We start from the raw sequence: 17,648 nt of genomic DNA, 5'->3' as shown, positions 1-17,648 counted from the left end.
TTTCTATGGCCAGATGATTGGGCCTTTCACTGAGCTCTGGGACCTGGACCCATTAGACCCCTAATGGAGCTATGGCAATTTTTTTTTCCCACTTGATAGCTGTCAGGATTTCATTTCACTTGATCTTAAACTATCATGGGTGAAGAACATGATGCTCTCAGGGGACAAATAGTCTACCCTCCAAGTGGTAATAACCAGAAACCGACCATTGTTTAAATGGAGCCTGTACTCACGTTGCAACAAACATCTTTAACTCAGGGTTCTCTTTCTAAGCTTTTGCACTTCTGCTGGTAATACCTATTTTTTCCCCCTGTTGAGTTGACAAACTCCTCCCCCTTCTGCTGCAAGAGACAGCTCATTTGTTATGTACTCCATAAAACTTTTCTATGAATTCCCTAGGCAGACACCTACACTGCCCCCATGTGCCCCTGAACCCCCTATACACAGCAGTCTTAGCAATCAGCCCACCATACTGGGTTCTGTCTCCCCATTTAATCATAAATTCCTTTGAGCAGAAGCAGTGTCTTTACATTGAAGTATTCCTGATGTTTGGCACAATAACTGAAACACAGTAGGTACCTCCTAAGATATATTTCCTGAAAAAAATTATTAAATGGATGCACAAACTTCTTCTAAGAATAGATGGATTATTTTCTTTGTTTGGTATCAGTTGTCTTTTTCTACCCCCACTCCCAACTTCCTTTTTTCTCCCCTCCTTCATTAGTCCTTTCTTTTCCATTCAGGGTTAAAACTTCCCAGTTTGCATCCTTGTTGAGAGGCTTATGGGGATTTTGAAGGTGTTGAGTTGCACAGGTACACAGAATGAAAAATAATCTCATACAAAAATAAATAGACTCCTTGGCATCTTTAAACTGACTGCTATATTATCTCCTTTAATAAGACGCGTCAGAGTCTGCACATTTTCCTGATAAGAATAACTGCTGTCATATTTTTTGTTTCAATTTGAACATTTTAAAGGCATTTGCTATTAGCACTAATTAGATGTATAAGAGCCTTCCTGAGCAAAGCAGATAGTCACAGCTAATTCATAAAGAATTAATGATAGTAGCTAAATTGCCACATAGATTTGCACTTTGGGTAGGGTTAAATTACCAAATAATGTGAATAGTGTTTAAAATAAATTTAATATTTAATGTAAGTCATAGTTTTATTAAATTCATAACAATTTGAAATTTTCTCAATATTGTTCCAAATGAGCATCTGTGTAAAATCTCTTTAAAGTAAATAAGCTAATAATATGATATTTCCAGTAGAGTGAATAATAATATTACTCATTTATAGAACACATTATTATTATTACTCTTATTATTTTTTATTTTCTATTTGCCATACATGCAATTCAAACCAAGTTCCTCTAGTTTGGAGGTGAAACATCTGGGATAATTCCTTAACTTTTTTTGAGTCATTAGAGCATTGACAGAGCTGAAATAATCATTTGTTAAATGATTTCTTAGTAAATTTAAAGTGCTTGGCTTATGTGTGCATGTGTGTACGTTTCTCCAAAGTTGTATGTTTTTTTTCTCAAAGCAGTTTACACACTGAGAATATGTTTAATTATTACCTTTTATTGAATACAAATTAAGTTTCAGTCCAATTTACATCAAAGCAAAGTCTGAGAGATAGTTTTAAAGCAGGACTGGCACTTAAAGTTAAGCTGTCAAAGGAAACAATTCAAAGAGAAATGGAGTTGCTAAAATCAGGATTTAAGGACTCACCCACAAGTTTTTATCTGCACTGCGGATAATTTCCTGACTTAGAGAATGCAAACATTTCATTAATGAAGACCCAGAGCATACTGATCTGACTTTTCTACTGATCTATCAAATTGGGGCATGAAATAGAATAGAATTGGGCTTCCATGTTTGGTCTACCTCCTGCAAGCCAAATTTTATTCCAGTGTTTTATATATGTTATCATGCTTATATCAGAATTGGGTACCTACGTGGGGTAAAGAAGGATTCTAAGAATATTCATATTTCCTTCTTTCATTTTTACAATTTTAGTGATGATAGCTCTACATTCTGCCAGGATGAAATTATCTGTAACAAATGGCTTTGGGATCTAAGCATGCCACAGACAGAAGGAAATAGAAAACTGCTAGAGGGTAGTCCACCTGGCCTGAGGATCAAGTTATCTTCTGTGTTCATTTGGCCAAGACACTGGACATTTTTGGAACACAATGGATTATGCTTAATAATTGTATTTGAGTGAGAAAGTAAATTCATAAAACACCTTAGAGAAATTTGCTTGCCATCATTAGATTGCTCAGTCTGACTTCCTTTTTTGTTTACCATATTAAGTTCATAATACTTTTCCCTCCTTCAATACCTATTCTTATAAATTTGGCCTTTTCCTGACAATAAGCAACACTACTTTCTAGCCTTGCTTCCTCCACACTTGGTTTTGCTTTAGGAAACTGATTTCTCAGCCCAAATAGCTATCATCTTGGTCTCCTGACTTTTATATTATTGGTTTCCCTTCTTTGAGGTCAGAAATATTTAAATCCCAGCTGTGTTAAACCAAAATCCTATCCTCTCCCTCTCTTGTCCCCATATTCCAAGAGACTAACTTGAAGATGTCACCAAGAATGAGCAATATTTTGTATTCTCATAATTTGAGGTTTGTTTTGTTTCAGTTTTCAGTATTTCCAGAGGATATTCCATTAGGAAGAATAATTCTAGGCTTCTTTCACTTGAGTATATGATATTAGTAGGGGGTAGGGGAAAGGATGTAGGCAGATATTTATGTCTTTGTCTAAGAAGAAGCGCCCAGGAAAAGACTCTTGCCTTTGTAGCTGATAAGCAATCTTAAACCACACTTCCTTATGACCTCACTATGTATAGCTATTGCTTTCAGCATAATACCTTTCTTGCTTCTCTTCCCTTCAAAAACTCAGTAAATATCAGCTCTCGCTATAATTATAGGCACTCCTTTAGTGGAAAATATGAATTTCTAATAAAAAATAAGCTCTTATCTTTGTGTTTACATTTTAGTAACAATTTCCAAATCTATGTCTGCTTTGAAGAGAACTATATAAACTAGGGAAGGTTTTCATGGAGAGAGGAAACTGCCTTGATTAACCATGCACGAGATAGTTAAGTACGGGATTAACTGGAAAAGAGGTGGAATGCATTATTCATTTTGAGCTGCATATCATCTTACGACATTCACTGTTATTAGAAAGTAGACCTTGGAAGCTATGGTAGAGGTAAGAGAAAAGTGGGGGTGAGACTGCCTTGTTGGAGAATTGAAGACTAGAACTGACAGCAAAGGGACTTGATGGATTTCTTTTATGGCTATCATTCAACTTCTCTTGATAACCGCTTGATCAGCTACTCTATAGAATGAGGACTTTGTCACCCAAAGGTGTGATCTTCTGAAATGTCAAGAATTCTGGCAAACCTTCAACCACATTTCCATTTAGAAATAATCTTCGGGAAAAGAGTAGTGATTCCTCCAGGTTGCTACAGTTTGTACCATCTATTCCAATTCCCAGTATCGGAATGAAGTGACAATTAACAATTGTCACTTAGAACATTAGAACAAAGTAATAGATTTCATATACTCATGTATCTATTGAAAGTAAATTACCTGGTTTGTCAGCTATTGTTCCACATTACTGGCACTACCTTCTATGGTTTTCTTTGTATCTGTGCTGCATTGATTGCTTGCAATGACACCTGTGTTCTTGTTCCCCCTGGACATTCTAATAGTTGTATAAACTCTATACTTTCCTGCATTAAACAAATCATCGTAATTGGGAGCCCTATAATATTTTTAGACCAAAATCTGATGAATATTTATTTATACTTGGAGCAGTTTGGAGGAAGGAGAACATCAAATACAAGAGTTTGAGACTGGTTCAATGACATTAAGGTATTAATGACATTATTGTATTGCTGTTGGAAAAATGAAACTCTGGTTGTCATTAGCATGCAAGAGCAAAACCAATTGCTTTTCTGTAGCTGGAATGAAGTGCTTATGAAAGGAAAGATTGTGCAAGACCAAGATTTTTTATACAATAAGACATTAGAGTGGAATTAGGAAGAGGAATACATTTTTTTTAAGTTTATTTTTATTTTTGACAGAGCGAGAGCGAGCATGAGCTAGGGAGGGGCAGAGAGAGAGGGAGACGCAGAATCCAAAGCAGGCTTCAGGCTCTGAGCTGTCTGCACAGAGCCCGACATGGGGCTTGAACTCACCAACTGTGAGATCATGGGCCAAAGTCGGACGCTCAACCGACTGAGCCACCCAGGCACCCACGAATACGTTTTTCTAATTGTACTGTAAAGCTTATATACAGGTCTCAGATAATGACATAGACAGACAACTGAAGAGCTAACTTTTGAATGCTCTAAAAGTATCTTTTATTTCATCTAACTCAGAGGGTTGAGGTTTATGAGAATGAAATCCTATATTTGATCATGTAAGTGACTGACTTACAACATAAGTTGAATTCACAGCCTTATCTGTCTCCTATTTTAAAAATCAGGGAATTTATTAGGAAAGAGTAGAATTCTGAGACTTGGATTATATGTCTAGTAGGTTTATGTGACTATATAACGTTTCTGCCCAAAAACTTTATGTAAATATTTTTTGTACTTGGTTTATTTTGGGTTGGTTTGATACATTATATTTAAGTTCCTTGAACACTGTGGATCCCCCTAGTGTGTATGCATGACTGAGGCTTTATAAATTAAGGGATGTTTGTGTGAATGAAGTGATTTTATGGTTTTAACTGAGGCCAGGTTTAAGTAGTTCTCAGAAAAGAACAAGACTGTGCAACCACTCCAGATCGTTGTTAAAGTCTCCCATTCAGGCAACATCACATAGTAGATCCAATGGTGTTTGAACTTCCCTTTTCCTGGAACTGGTTTATGGATGCTGTATGGAGCATTTGGCAACTACTAATAAAATTATAACACAGTGCACCCACTGTGCCACCGAGTTTTGGAGCAAAGTCCTGCCTCCTTACATAGAGCAATATTATTCTATTGAGAATTGGTTCCTGGCCTGCCACCAAACTCTCATGTGGACTGAATTCCTGACAGTGGGTTGCATGCTCATAATTTAGTGGATAGATCTAAGTCATAAAACAGGGCATGCACAGCAGCATGGAAGTGACATAAATAAAATTTGACTCAAACTGAACTTGAAGACGTAAGTATCATGAACACTTACTTGGCTTACGCTTCCATGACCTGTATTCATTCATTCCTGCAATCTTAACCTCTCTCCTTCGCTGCATACCTTATGGCCTCATGAGGAGTTCTCTATCACTAGCTTAATGTGAAAGGGAAAAGATGGCCTGATTTACAGGTGAGTGACACGTTGATATAACCCTTAGGTGGCTGAGTGCACTATTGAAGTATCACTGAGGGGTGGCCCTGAAGAATAGGGGAGAAGGGAATTCTATCAAATGTGCAGAGTTTTGGACCATGCACCTGGTATTTACATTACATGAAAGAAGATATGGCCAAAAATAGAGATCTGAATCAATTTGTGGGCGGGGGTAAACATTTGGAAGAAACACTGTTGGAGAACTGGTGAAGACTTCCGTATATGGACCTCTGAAAATGGCAATGAATGGAGATCTCTGCATTGTAGGGATATTTGCCAAAAATATTTCCCCCAAATTGACAAGTCCTATGTATGTTCAATAGATTTATGAACCTTGTAACCATGGTGATAGGGATGGAGGTTCATGCACGGGATCAGCAGATGTAGGGGTCCCCCCATAGAGATGTTCTGGCTACCACTACAGTTGCATTCATTCCCAGCCTGCCAATAACAGAGGTCAATGCTGAACCCTTGATACAGCATTATTCCTCAGGGAAGAATAGACTCAGTCATTTGGGCTCAAGATAATTACTTGGATCTCTTCGATTCTGGAAGTAGCAGCAATTTGTCCTCACTGAAATAGATTCTTATTGTGGGTATATAATTGCCTTTTCTTCCAGCACTTACTAAATGCTTCATTTACAATCCAGGTATCCCATACAACATTGCTTTTGCCCAGTGTAGTCATTTAACAGAAAAATAAGGAAAGCAGTATGCTTAAACCCTTGGAATTCACTCATGGACTCTAGAAGACCTAAACAAGTAGTCTAGTGGAAACAGGTGAAATGTGTACTGAAGGCTCAGTTTTGTACCATACATTTGTTGTTCACATTATATGAAAGAAGATCTGGTTAGAAAGTTAAGCCAATTCTTGAGTAACCCTTTGAAGCGTTGAAGGGTTGTGCTGTAATTAAGATTTCTGATTCTCTGAACAATAGGTGGTTCCATTTCTCCCATAGTGAAGAAACACGACCTGGGAACAAAGGTTGGAGGTGGGCTTTGCTTCTCTTCTTATTGCCCCTAATTACTCAAACACAATTTTTGCTTTCTGTACCCATATCTTTGGGTGCACTTGTTAAGAGGGTCTACTGACAAGGGTGCTTCCATCAGGAGGCCCGACAAATCTTCCTGAATTTGAAGCTGAGTTTTACCACCTGATTCTTTCCAACACTGAACACACAGGAAGTAGTAGATTACTTTACTGACTTGAATGATTGATCCATTGAGGGCCTGGAGGAGGTGGTCTGGAAGTCAGGTGATTCTTCAGGACACTGTGTGTCAAAAGCAAAAGACTACAGCCAACTATAGGTAGGATCAATATACTCAGATGTTGCATGAATCATTTGGTGTCACTCTAAAAAGTAAAGAATCCCAATCAACTGAGGTGCAAGCTCAAGACAAAGGGATCACAGAGTGGACAGTGCAGGCAGGAATTATAACCATGTGGCTACTTGCAGAAATGGAAATTGTAGTATCTCTTAATACTTTTCTTTGTTTGTAATTTTTTTTATATTAACTATTTTTCCTCCCCCTGCTATTATAAGCTGTATTAATAGTGATTAACCCTCTACATTTAATCTTGAAATTATAAGATAACAAAGGGAGATTATGACTGTGCTAGGAAAAGAATATTACCCAAAGATGAATACAGGGACATAGTGGAATTTACATATCAACTTTTGGGAAAAGGTAGGTCAAGTATTTGGTTAACCAAGGAATACTTGCATCATGCTAGATAGAAGAAGGATGTTGTTTTTGTTATTCGACAGCTTCATTATGTCTAAAATAATGTGGATGCTGAGTTGGCAAAGTGTAATGCAAAAGAGATGTTGGACACTACACTTCCCATAATCCACATCTAATCCTTGTTATAATCCAGTATCCTCACAGATTCTGGTCTACTCATAAGAGGCATCGGTGAGATTCAGAAGATAGTGGGAAAGTGCAGGGGGAATAGGAGATAGATGCTTGGATCAGACCACAGATGTGAGGTTCAAAGCAGCTGTATTATACTCAGAATTCATAGGATGACTTCTGTTTTCCTTCCTGAAGCTTGACTGGTTCACTGGGAAAACAAAAAAATCCCCTCTTCTGGGTTAAGAGTGAAATGATTATTCCTCATCAACTTTCCTCCAGTGTAAACCCTGGAGGCATTTAAGTTTGTGACCTTGGAATACATGATAGTTTATGATGGGTGATAAAAATGGCTCTACACTGGTTCTCTGCCCTCAAGCACCTTTGAAAACAGAATATATATATTAAGAGAAAATAAAAGTATAAAGTGCCATGACCTAAGAATGAAACGAAGGTATGGAAGAAATCTCTTCAAAATTTCAGAGAGGTAACACCAATCTCTCTCTTGCTTCAGAGCCTTTGTATGTACATTCTCCACTGCCTGGAGACTTCATTCAAAGGCCAGTCTTTCTGCATTCTTTGGATCCCAGCTTTAAATAAGAATTCTTTCTAGATTTACCACCCAATCCAAATTAAGCTTACTTACTCTCTTCCAGGGTGCCTGGTTTCTTTGCCTTCACTGCACTAATTACTATTTGAAATGATTGATTTAACTCCCTATCTATGGGCTTAGCATACATCTCTGCTGTCTGACTGTAAACTCCAGTATGGTTCAGGCCATGTCATTCATTCATTCTTTCAATTTATTTATTTAGTCATTTTATGTATGTATGTATGTATGTATGTATGTATGTATGTATGTATGTGTTTATTGTAACTGTCTCCTATCCAGTGCCTAGAAAACAGTGGGTGTTCAGTAAATATTTGTTGAATGAATGAATGGCTGGTAAGTGAACACAGAGACAGGAGGGGAAGGGTGAAAGCAATCTTCTCAAGAATAAAGACATTGATATTTGACTCAGGGTTATAAGTCAATAATGTGAAATAATGATAAGAGTTTGCTTTCTTCCTTTGTTTCCTGTGTGGTAAGAAGGTAGAATGGTGACATTTCAATATTTACTAAAAATAGTCTTTCTAGGCAGGGAATGGGAACCTGGCGAAGAGAAATATCCTTACTATTCCCATTGCCTCTTCAATTTCTGTATAGTTTCAGTTCCAACTGATTGGACTTATAATCCTTCATTTGTATATGGTATCTATAAAACAAAAGTATTTTATATGCTATTTACGTAAAAGTTTTCAGGTGCCATTAAAATAAACATATCTGATGGAACTACACATGGAGATATATACACGGAATTATTTAGCAACAATTACTGTTGTGCAGAAGATTTTTAAAATAGAAATGTTTGCTTAATGAACCAAAAACCCAAAGTAAAACTGACAGTGTTTTGATAATTTTGAGATGTATTGTAAACACTGTGAAAAGACCTGCCTTCTTGTTTAAAGCTGCACTGATCAATGCATTGACCTCTGTCTGGAACTGCATTAACCTCTTGCTACATTGAAGAAATGTGAGAGCTCTGCTATTTCTCTTCTTTAGAAACTTTCACTAAGATATGAAGCCTGTTTTGGCAGGTTGTGTTATTTTCATTCTTACTCAGGGAAGACAGAGCCATGTCTGTTTGTGCATGTACTATATAAAGCTACAGTTTGTGCAATCCAACATAAAATGTAAACGAAGAACTGTTTGAAGCACTGAGACTCAAAACAAATTTGTGTGGTTCTCACCAGCAGGACTGGTGCGTAAATTATGTGCATCACTGTGCTATTCTCAGTAGACTGCATGCATTTAATATTTAGGGAGAGAAACTCTACTTACTTTGCTCCCTAATGGACTGTCCCAAGAACATGAATTTTTATTTTGGTTTGATCAAACCAAACAATGTGGATATTTAAGCTAGGAAGCCCTCTGTAATTACTGGATTCTAGTGGCCCTCTCTCTTTAAATCTGGACATTTCTTTTAAAAATATTGTGATCCTATGTCTCTTACCTTAAGAAAATGAAATAGTGATACAAATCCATTAAATGAGCTGTTACAGATTTGGTTACCTTAGTTTCAAGTCTCAGTAGGGTTTTCTTAAATCATTTTCATTTGCTTGCAGCTACTGTACCATAGGTTGTCTTTGCTGATTCTATTCTTATCACTTAAGAAGTTTTGAGTTTTCATGATTTGAACAGGGAGCAACAGTGCGAGATGATCTCAGGAAGAAAATGAAGGTCATTTGAGGTATCGCCACGCCACTTCTCAGTAACTCTCTACTAAAAGGCCACTTCTGGGGCATCAGTTGGTAGTTGACAACATTTTGTTTCTAACAAGCAAATATGAAGTCAAGTCATTTACCAATAGGCTTTCGTTTCTCTCACACCTAAGTGCACTGGGGCTCAGGTAGGCTGGATTTGGCCGCACAGCCCTCCTTCTGTGGGACTGGCCAGGCATACTCTGCTGTCTCTGCTCCTCACGTGCTTAGTCTGGGCCCCAAGCTGAAGGGAGAGCCGTCATCCAGAGGAAGCTGCTGTCATGGCAGTAACAGGAGGCTGAGATGCAACCTGGAAGCGAATGAGGCCTCTTGATGCCTAGGTTAGGAACCAGCTCACTATCGCTCATGCCCACATTCCTTGAACTCAAGCAAGTTTGAAGCTGAACTCAAAGGTCAAGGAAGTACAGTTTTTATTGTTGTGGGAGGAACTACAACGTTGCCCAGAAAGAGGATGTGAAGTGGCAGTAACAGTTCAGGCTGTCACTGCCAGCATTCACTGACTTTCATGATCCTAGGTCTAGGTACGTAGGGTCCGAGGCGATCCTCCGTGTTAATTATGGCAACCCGAGATTCTTTGGATATGTTGGCTGGAATAGTAGCAGTGACAATATAAGATTCACTCTTCAAAAAAAAAATATTCAAACGTTAAAATTCATGACTCAACCAGAAATGTTGAGCATAGTGTTAACTATTGTGTATCATGGGTATTTTTGTGTTAAATGGAGAAAGAAGGGCCCCAAAGAAATAATGCTTATTTTCATTCCCTTTGGCAGCCTGAATTGTCCATTTACCAGCAAAGTCCTTCTAGAGAAATATTTACTCTTGGGGATTAAATACTGTTTTATTACATGGGAATCGCTAAAGCACAAATATGGTTTATGTTATTTTATTCCAAGATATCTCAAAGTTACCCTTACCTGTTTTTAGTTTTTATGTTTACCATTTCTTAGCTATATAAGTAGATATAAAATGGTTTCAAAGATATCCCTAGTGGTACATCACATGTAATGAAGTTAAGATATTACTAATGATACAGAATGTTTAATTGTGTTATTTAAGGAGGTACAGCTACTCACTACATCACATGGCTTGTTAGTGGTACTCATTTGCCTGACAGGGTGGGGTTAGCTCCAGAAGCTTTCCTCAGTTCAGTCCCAGATTCTCTGCGGTCCTCTGGAATCTTCTCCCACTCTTTTTCCTTTTCCACTATAGCTGTTAAATGAAACATCACACTACTGTTTGCTTGTCAGAGAGTATCATGACAAAAATGACCCATCATTTGTTGAACCAGTAAAGCAGTATACTGAAATATTTATGCCCAAAGTATGAAACTGATTTCAAAAGACCAGAGTCTATTCATGTTAAACATTTTCTTCCATGAGCAGTTTGCACACATTATCATTCAAAGTGTAATATGAGAAAACCAGCAAAGAAGCTTAGCTTATTTATACATTTCTAGTATTAAATGCAGAGTTTTTCTGCTCTGAGGGATCTAGGGTTATATAGCTAAAACTACTAGCCATCTTTTTATATGTTTCATCTTCTTAGTACAGCTCTTACAAGTCCCTCTGTGAAATATGTACTCTTACACAATGAACAAACTCTTCTATGTTTTTTTCTGGCAGAAATTCTGGAGCAAAGCATGTGTTCATAAGATCAGAGTTCTGTCTTGCTCTTATTAATTTTCTCAGCCAGTCAGTACTGACACTCACCTGGTCTCCACCACTGTAACCATACCTCCTATTACAGTATTAAAAGAATTATGGAACAGTCAGTAAATAGGAGCTGTCCTGAGCCCCTGAGTACCCTACTTCGCTCTTCATGGTGCCTCTAGTAACCCCTCAGTTTTAAGAATATGGCCACAAAAGGGACAACACTCTCTGGCTTTCCAGGGGTCTTCAGGATCTTTCCCTGCACAAACTACATCAGGCATCTATGGTGACTCAGCAACTCCCATGCCATACCAGTCTTAAAGATCTTTAGTATCGTTCTTGCAGCCATGGAGAGAAAATGTTTAATGGTAAGTGTGGTCTAAGAAAGGAAATAGCAGGAGAAAGATTCAAGTACAGGAAGTGGTGAGGTGGCAGTGAGAGTCCCAGAGGATGTGAGCACCACCCTTGAAGTCAGGCAGACTTCAGTTCCTGTCCACATTCCATCACTTAATAACTGGTCCCTGTTCTTGCTAGGAATTCAACCCACACAGCAAGCCCTAACTTCTTTATCTTTAAAATGAGCATGATAACATCCATTTTTTTTTTTGTATAGGATAATGTTGGAAATATGAGATAATACTTAAAAGTTCTTGACCCTGGGGTGCTTGGGTGGCTCAGTTGTTTCGATGTCTGACTGTTGATTTTTACTCAGGCCATGATGTCACAATATGGGGGTTTGAGCCCCACATCAGACTCTGCACTGAGCCTGCTTGGGATTCTCTCTCTTTCTCTCACTCTGCTCCTCCCCCACTTGTTCTCTCTTTCTCTTCCTCTCTCTCAAAAAATAAATGAACAAACATTTTTTTTAAGTGCTTTACCCCATTGTAAGCAATTAAGAAATGATGCCATCTCTAGTCATCACTGTGCTCAATATAAAGGACCAAGTAGAGTTTGCATTCCCATACTCCTGATCTCTCTCCTTCAGTCACTGACCTGAAAACACCTACTGGAACCAGCCCTGACAGCGGAGGGGCTTCTACTTGGCGCTAAAGAATTTGGCATCTGAGGCTGATAGAACACAAAGAAAATCCTATTTATTTCTCCTAACTTGCTACAGGGTATTGGCACACTGGCTGTCTGTGGGTAAACTTAATATCTTGATTAGCTCTCCTGAGAATGCCTCTGGAAACTGTTACATAAAGTGGGAAGTGGAAGACTGGCTAATACCTACAGTGGCTTCAAAATAGTCTGCAGAAGTCTGGCTTCTTGAAATTGGAAGGTGTTTGTTACCTTGACAACTACAGGGAGCACAAGGCTGGGTTTTGAGTGACTTTAAATTCTTTTGCAATTTCTTATGGGGATGGATGATTTGTATGTTTAATCAATGAATGGCAAAGACATTTAATAATAAGATTAATGGAGCTCACATAAAGCTTTCTGTACACGAGGACTGACGGCATGGCTTCCTTAGAAATGCAGTTAACATTCTAGAATGTTGGTCCCAAGGAGGATCAAAACCTTCTTTAATACTAGTTGGATTCCAGACTGGGGGCATAACTGTATGTTTAGTTGTCTCTGCTATATGGTCTCAAAATCTGGACTAACCCTGAACACTATGAGGAAGATTTTTTTTTCTTTTCTTCCCCCTAATTGTTGATGACCTGGATAACACTTGGATGACTTCTACACCTAGTACTTGCCCTTAATAAAAAGCAGTCCTGACTATGCTTTTACTGTAGGCTAGCAAACAATGAAAACAAGTTTTTTGGTGTCTTTGTTCTCCTTGAGGAAATTCTGGACTATCCTATTCCCTTCCGTGATGTTCCTCACTTTCTACTCTCTTCCTGTCTTGGACTGATTTTATCTTTCTAATTCAGGATCATACTTACTCCTTTTGGTCTGACCATATATAATGCACACAAATCTCAGTGAGTATGCATAGAAATGGACTCTCTTCATTCATCTATAATTGAAATTATTTTCTTGGATGTTGTATTAATTATTTATTGTTATGTAAAAAAATACCCAAAAACTTAGTAGCCAAACAACTGACCCTGATTATTTCATGCCATTGATGAGGGTCAGGAACCTCAGAGTGTCTCACCTGGTGGTTCTGCTTCAGGGTATTATGAGATTCTTGGGCTTGTAGTCTCTAAGACTTGACCAGGACTGGAAGATCCACTTCTAGATTCACTCATGAGGCTGTTGGCAGGCCTCAGTTCCTTGTTACACAGGTCTCTCCATAGGGCTGTTCTCTCACCATCAAAGCTGGCTTCCTCCAGAGTAGGCAGTGAGAGAGATCGCATGAAGTTCTCTTATATAACCTGATCTCAGAAATGATGTAACTGTCACTTAGACTTTTGTCTGTTGGTAACAGAGATCAACCCAGAAATGATGTGGAAGAGGTCTATAACAAAAGTGTAAATACCAGGGGGTGAATCAGAGGAAGGCCACGTATATTTTCCCTCCCCACTTTGCCAGAGTGTAGAAACTTAATGGAAGATTCCCCTTAACCTTCATTCCTGGAGTTGTATGTGAAACCTTAAATAGCAACAAATCTAGGGTTATTGTTGTTGTCTTTATGGTTGTTGTTTTAAGAGGGTGGGATTAAGGATGCAGGCATATCTGGTCTTTGTTATTATTATATATCCATCCTGCAAATTGACGACAAACTATAATAGACATTGCTAACCTATCTCCCACTTAACATCCAGCTGGAGTATGATGTTTGTGTCCCCAAAGATTGGTTGATCTAACTTTCAATATATTATGACACTCTTAAGCACCCTTTATTCCAAATGGAGGGTGGTGAGGATCTAGACCTGCTCTGTCCAATATGGTAGCTACTAGTCACATATGGCTATTGAGCATTAGAAATGCAAGAGTCTGAATTGAAATGTTCTGGAAGTGTAAAATACACAGTTATTTTGAAGATTTTGAAAACAAGAATGTGAAATATCTCAAGGGCTCTGTGTTGATGACTTGTTGAAATAATATTTTAGACATACTAGATTAAATAAAACATGGTATTAAAATTTCATGTTTTGGGGGCACCTGGGTGGCTGAGTTGGTTAAGCATCTGACTTTTGATTTTGGCTCAGGTCATGATCTCACGGTTTGTGAGATTGAGCTCCTTGTGGGGGTCTGTGCTGATGGTGTGGGAGCCTCCTTGGGATTCTCCCTCTCCCTCTCTTTCTGCCCCCTTTCCACTCATGTACCCTATCTCTCTCTCTCTCTCTCTCAAAATAAATAAATAAACATTTTTTTAAAAAAAAGAAGAAATTCCTTTCTATCCAGTATGACAGTCTGAGGTGTCGCTCCTCAGGTTGTATTTGGTTAGAGTATATGGATAAGAATTTCAAGGATCAGATTCAGGTAAGAAGACTCAGAAGACATTGCAGAGTCTGAGGGCAAAGGTATATATAGCAGATACTGATATATTAAAAGTATCTGCACTCATGATTCCATAAACACTGACTTTGCCCCTAATGTGAAATTACACTGAGATGGGTTCCACACCTTCTCCCCAAGGTGTCCCAGTTATGAAGTCCCACTTGACTGTAGCAGTAACCAGCTCGCTAACATACCTTGTGCAAGATCTCTTCTCTTCCAGCTCCCCTACTGGTAATTCCTGTGATTACTTTCCAAACTCCTTTTACAAATCACTCAATCTGATTTGTAGGGTCTGCTTCTAGAAAAATCCCACCTAAGATAGCATATGTATATGATGTGTACATGTCTGCCTGTGGGACTATACAAGCACAAAGACAGACAGATTGTCCTGTGTATCTCCGGTTAGTGTGTTCATGGCTAAACTTGACACAATAATTCTCCATAACTGTTTTCTTACTATATATATTCCCTTTCTCATCCTCTAGTTCTACATTCATGTCACATCATTCTGTCCTTGGTAATGTCCTACCTACTTCCCCCAAAACCATGTCCTCTGGATGGCTCTGTTCACAAAGACTTGCAGTTGCCAAGTTGGGCCAGATTCTAGAAATATGGGTCATATGTGACAGTCTAAAAGTTTTTCTTTTAACATCTGTTGAAAGGAAAACCAGTTTTCTTCCTCTGAAGATAGCATGAGAATGACACTTAACCTTCCAGCATCCTCATATTGTGACAAGTTGATAAGCGCTCTATTTTCACCCTCCTATTTTCTCCATCATAAATAGGTCTCAATTTGTAACCCATGTGTGCAGTTTCATCTAGAAGCAGGGAAAAAGGAACACTGTCCTATTTTAGCTCAGCAGGGCAAGAGCATTGGAAAAGATGAAAGGTCAGAGTTACCTACCACAAATGCATCTGGATGATGGCACTCACAATACCAGAATGTGTTTTTCTGGGGGAACATTGACCTTGTGACATACAAGTCGTGTTGTCTTGGAGTCTAGGTTGCCTTAAAACAAACACAGTGATAATTACAATGGAGAATAATAACGGTAGAGAATTTACCACTTCTCATAGCTAAAGTATTTTCTGAAACACTTTCCCAAATATCTTCTCTTGATTCTTTCAGCAACATTGTGAGGGAGGCAGCAAAGTTATCATAGATATGCTGGTGACTTCTTAAGCACCACAGTGATACCCATTCAGATCCTTGCAATAGCTGACTTGTATAACCCAGTTTTATGAGCATAAGGACACAACCAAGTCCAGTGGAATAGATAAAACTGCTACAAGGAATCATCTGATGCTTGAACACCCGGTATTTACAACATTAATTTCCAACAGGGACTTGAATATGACCCCTTGCTTAACTTCTCAGTCAATGCATTCATCCTTCCCACCAGCCTAGAACTTGATTTTGAAAGCACTCTGGGTAATAGACTTCTTGGTTTGGTCCCAGGACTGCCTCTGGGTATTGCCAGCAGTTGGAATCCTTCATGGATATGAACCGAAAACTGATATACAAATAGATGTCTTACTACCACGTCATGGTTTCACCTACTACGTTGGAAACATTACAAAGAAATCAAAGCAGAGATGTAGATGTAGTGGGAAAACAGCACTGTCAGGAAGCTAAGTTCCATTTATAGGAATTCTAAATAAATGGTTGGTCAAAACATAGAATAAATGGAGAAATGTAAAAAGACGTTGATATATCAGGTGAGATGGGAATTGGTGTACCATAAAAAGCCATGTTACCAAGCAGGGTGAGGTCTTGACCAGAAAATCAAGATGTTGGTCAACATTCCTGGTGGAAGTATTTGGCTTACATTTCTACAGAGGACTCAGTGTCATATTTGAATGTAAACTGTGGGAGGGCAGGACTTTGTGGATTTTGTTTCCCTCTTTTTCATCAGCTCCCACCACAGTGTCTGGCATACAGAGAGCATGCACACATTTTTTAAAAAAAATAAGTGAGTACCTAAATGATCAAATGAACTTGGCATCTAGTCTGCAGTAGTCACCTTTCCATTCTGAAGCACTGATACCCTGTGGTTCCCTAGAAAGAAAAATAGAGACATGTTTTAAGGAAGGAAGTTGAACAGCCCCTTTAAATTTTCTCAAGCTTCCACTAATGAAGCAAAGGAAAATTCAATTACATTTTGTATTTCTCAGTCAGGAATGGTCTGGCCACAGGGCTGAATTGTATGTATGTATGTATATGTGTATATATATATATATATATATATATATATATATACACACACATACACACAGGGAAAATAATCCACCAGTTTAATCTGTACAGTGTTTAACACAAATATCATCTCCATTAACAATATGGTACAAGAGAGAGTCTGGGGGTCATTAGAGGACCTGAAAACGCCCTGCAATGTGTTCGTGCAAGATTAGCCCTTCATCGAAAAGATGTATTCATTCTCGGTATGGCCTTATGTCAGGGTTGCTGGCCTTAATGTGTGGAACCTTTCCAGTTCATCAAGGCAAGCATGCCCAGAGCTGTTTGCTAGGTTTGAAATAAAAAAGCAAGCTGTGGTAAGCCCGAAACCTTTGTTACTATTTCTATTCCTCTCCTCTCTCTCCGTTTCCTGCTCTCTTTTTCACCCACCATTTTTTCCTTGCTTAGTAAACAGAGCTGCCCATATGGCAAGTTGTAATAATCTTTCTCTCCCCCCGTCCCCACTCTTGAATTTGGCTTTCATTTTAATACCAGGGAGTTTCAAATATTGGAACCGAGGCAGGCATTCTTCTCTGCTCACTACAGGCTCAACTCAGCGCTGTTTCTTCGTAGATCTGAATGAATCCAGAATCAGTCTAGTGCTTGTCCAGTGTCTTGTGTCCTGTTCTTCTTCTGTCCTGTCTCTGGCTAGTCTTGAGTTTGCTTCCTATGAGTACACGTCTCTGATTTGGTGTTTAAAAATCTTGTTTAAATTGAAAATATTAGGGCACCTGGGTGGTTCAGTTAGTTAAGCGTCCAACTTTATTCAGCTCAGGTCGTGATCTCATTCATGGTTCCTGAGTTTGAGCCCTGCGTCTGGCTCTGTGATG

General features: G+C 38.6%; 1 long non-coding RNA gene across 2 annotated transcripts in view; it reads right to left on the bottom strand.

Annotated features, from left to right (window-relative positions):
• Positions 1 to 9,958: 9,958 nt before the first annotated feature.
• Positions 9,959 to 17,648, bottom strand: part of LOC122233114 — a 31,117-nt gene continuing 23,427 nt past the window's right edge. For both annotated transcript variants that reach the window (XR_006210575.1, XR_006210576.1), the window contains exons 3-7: positions 16,564 to 16,641; positions 15,487 to 15,591; positions 13,294 to 13,596; positions 10,614 to 10,749; positions 9,959 to 10,158 (exon numbers count right to left, since the gene is read on the bottom strand). This is a non-coding gene — a long non-coding RNA (uncharacterized LOC122233114). The remainder of the gene's footprint in view (positions 10,159 to 10,613; positions 10,750 to 13,293; positions 13,597 to 15,486; positions 15,592 to 16,563; positions 16,642 to 17,648) is intronic.

Source organism: Panthera tigris, chromosome D4 (assembly GCF_018350195.1).
Source record: "Panthera tigris isolate Pti1 chromosome D4, P.tigris_Pti1_mat1.1, whole genome shotgun sequence".
NCBI lineage: Eukaryota > Metazoa > Chordata > Mammalia > Carnivora > Felidae > Panthera > Panthera tigris.
This window is presented reverse-complemented; position numbering and strand designations above follow the sequence as displayed.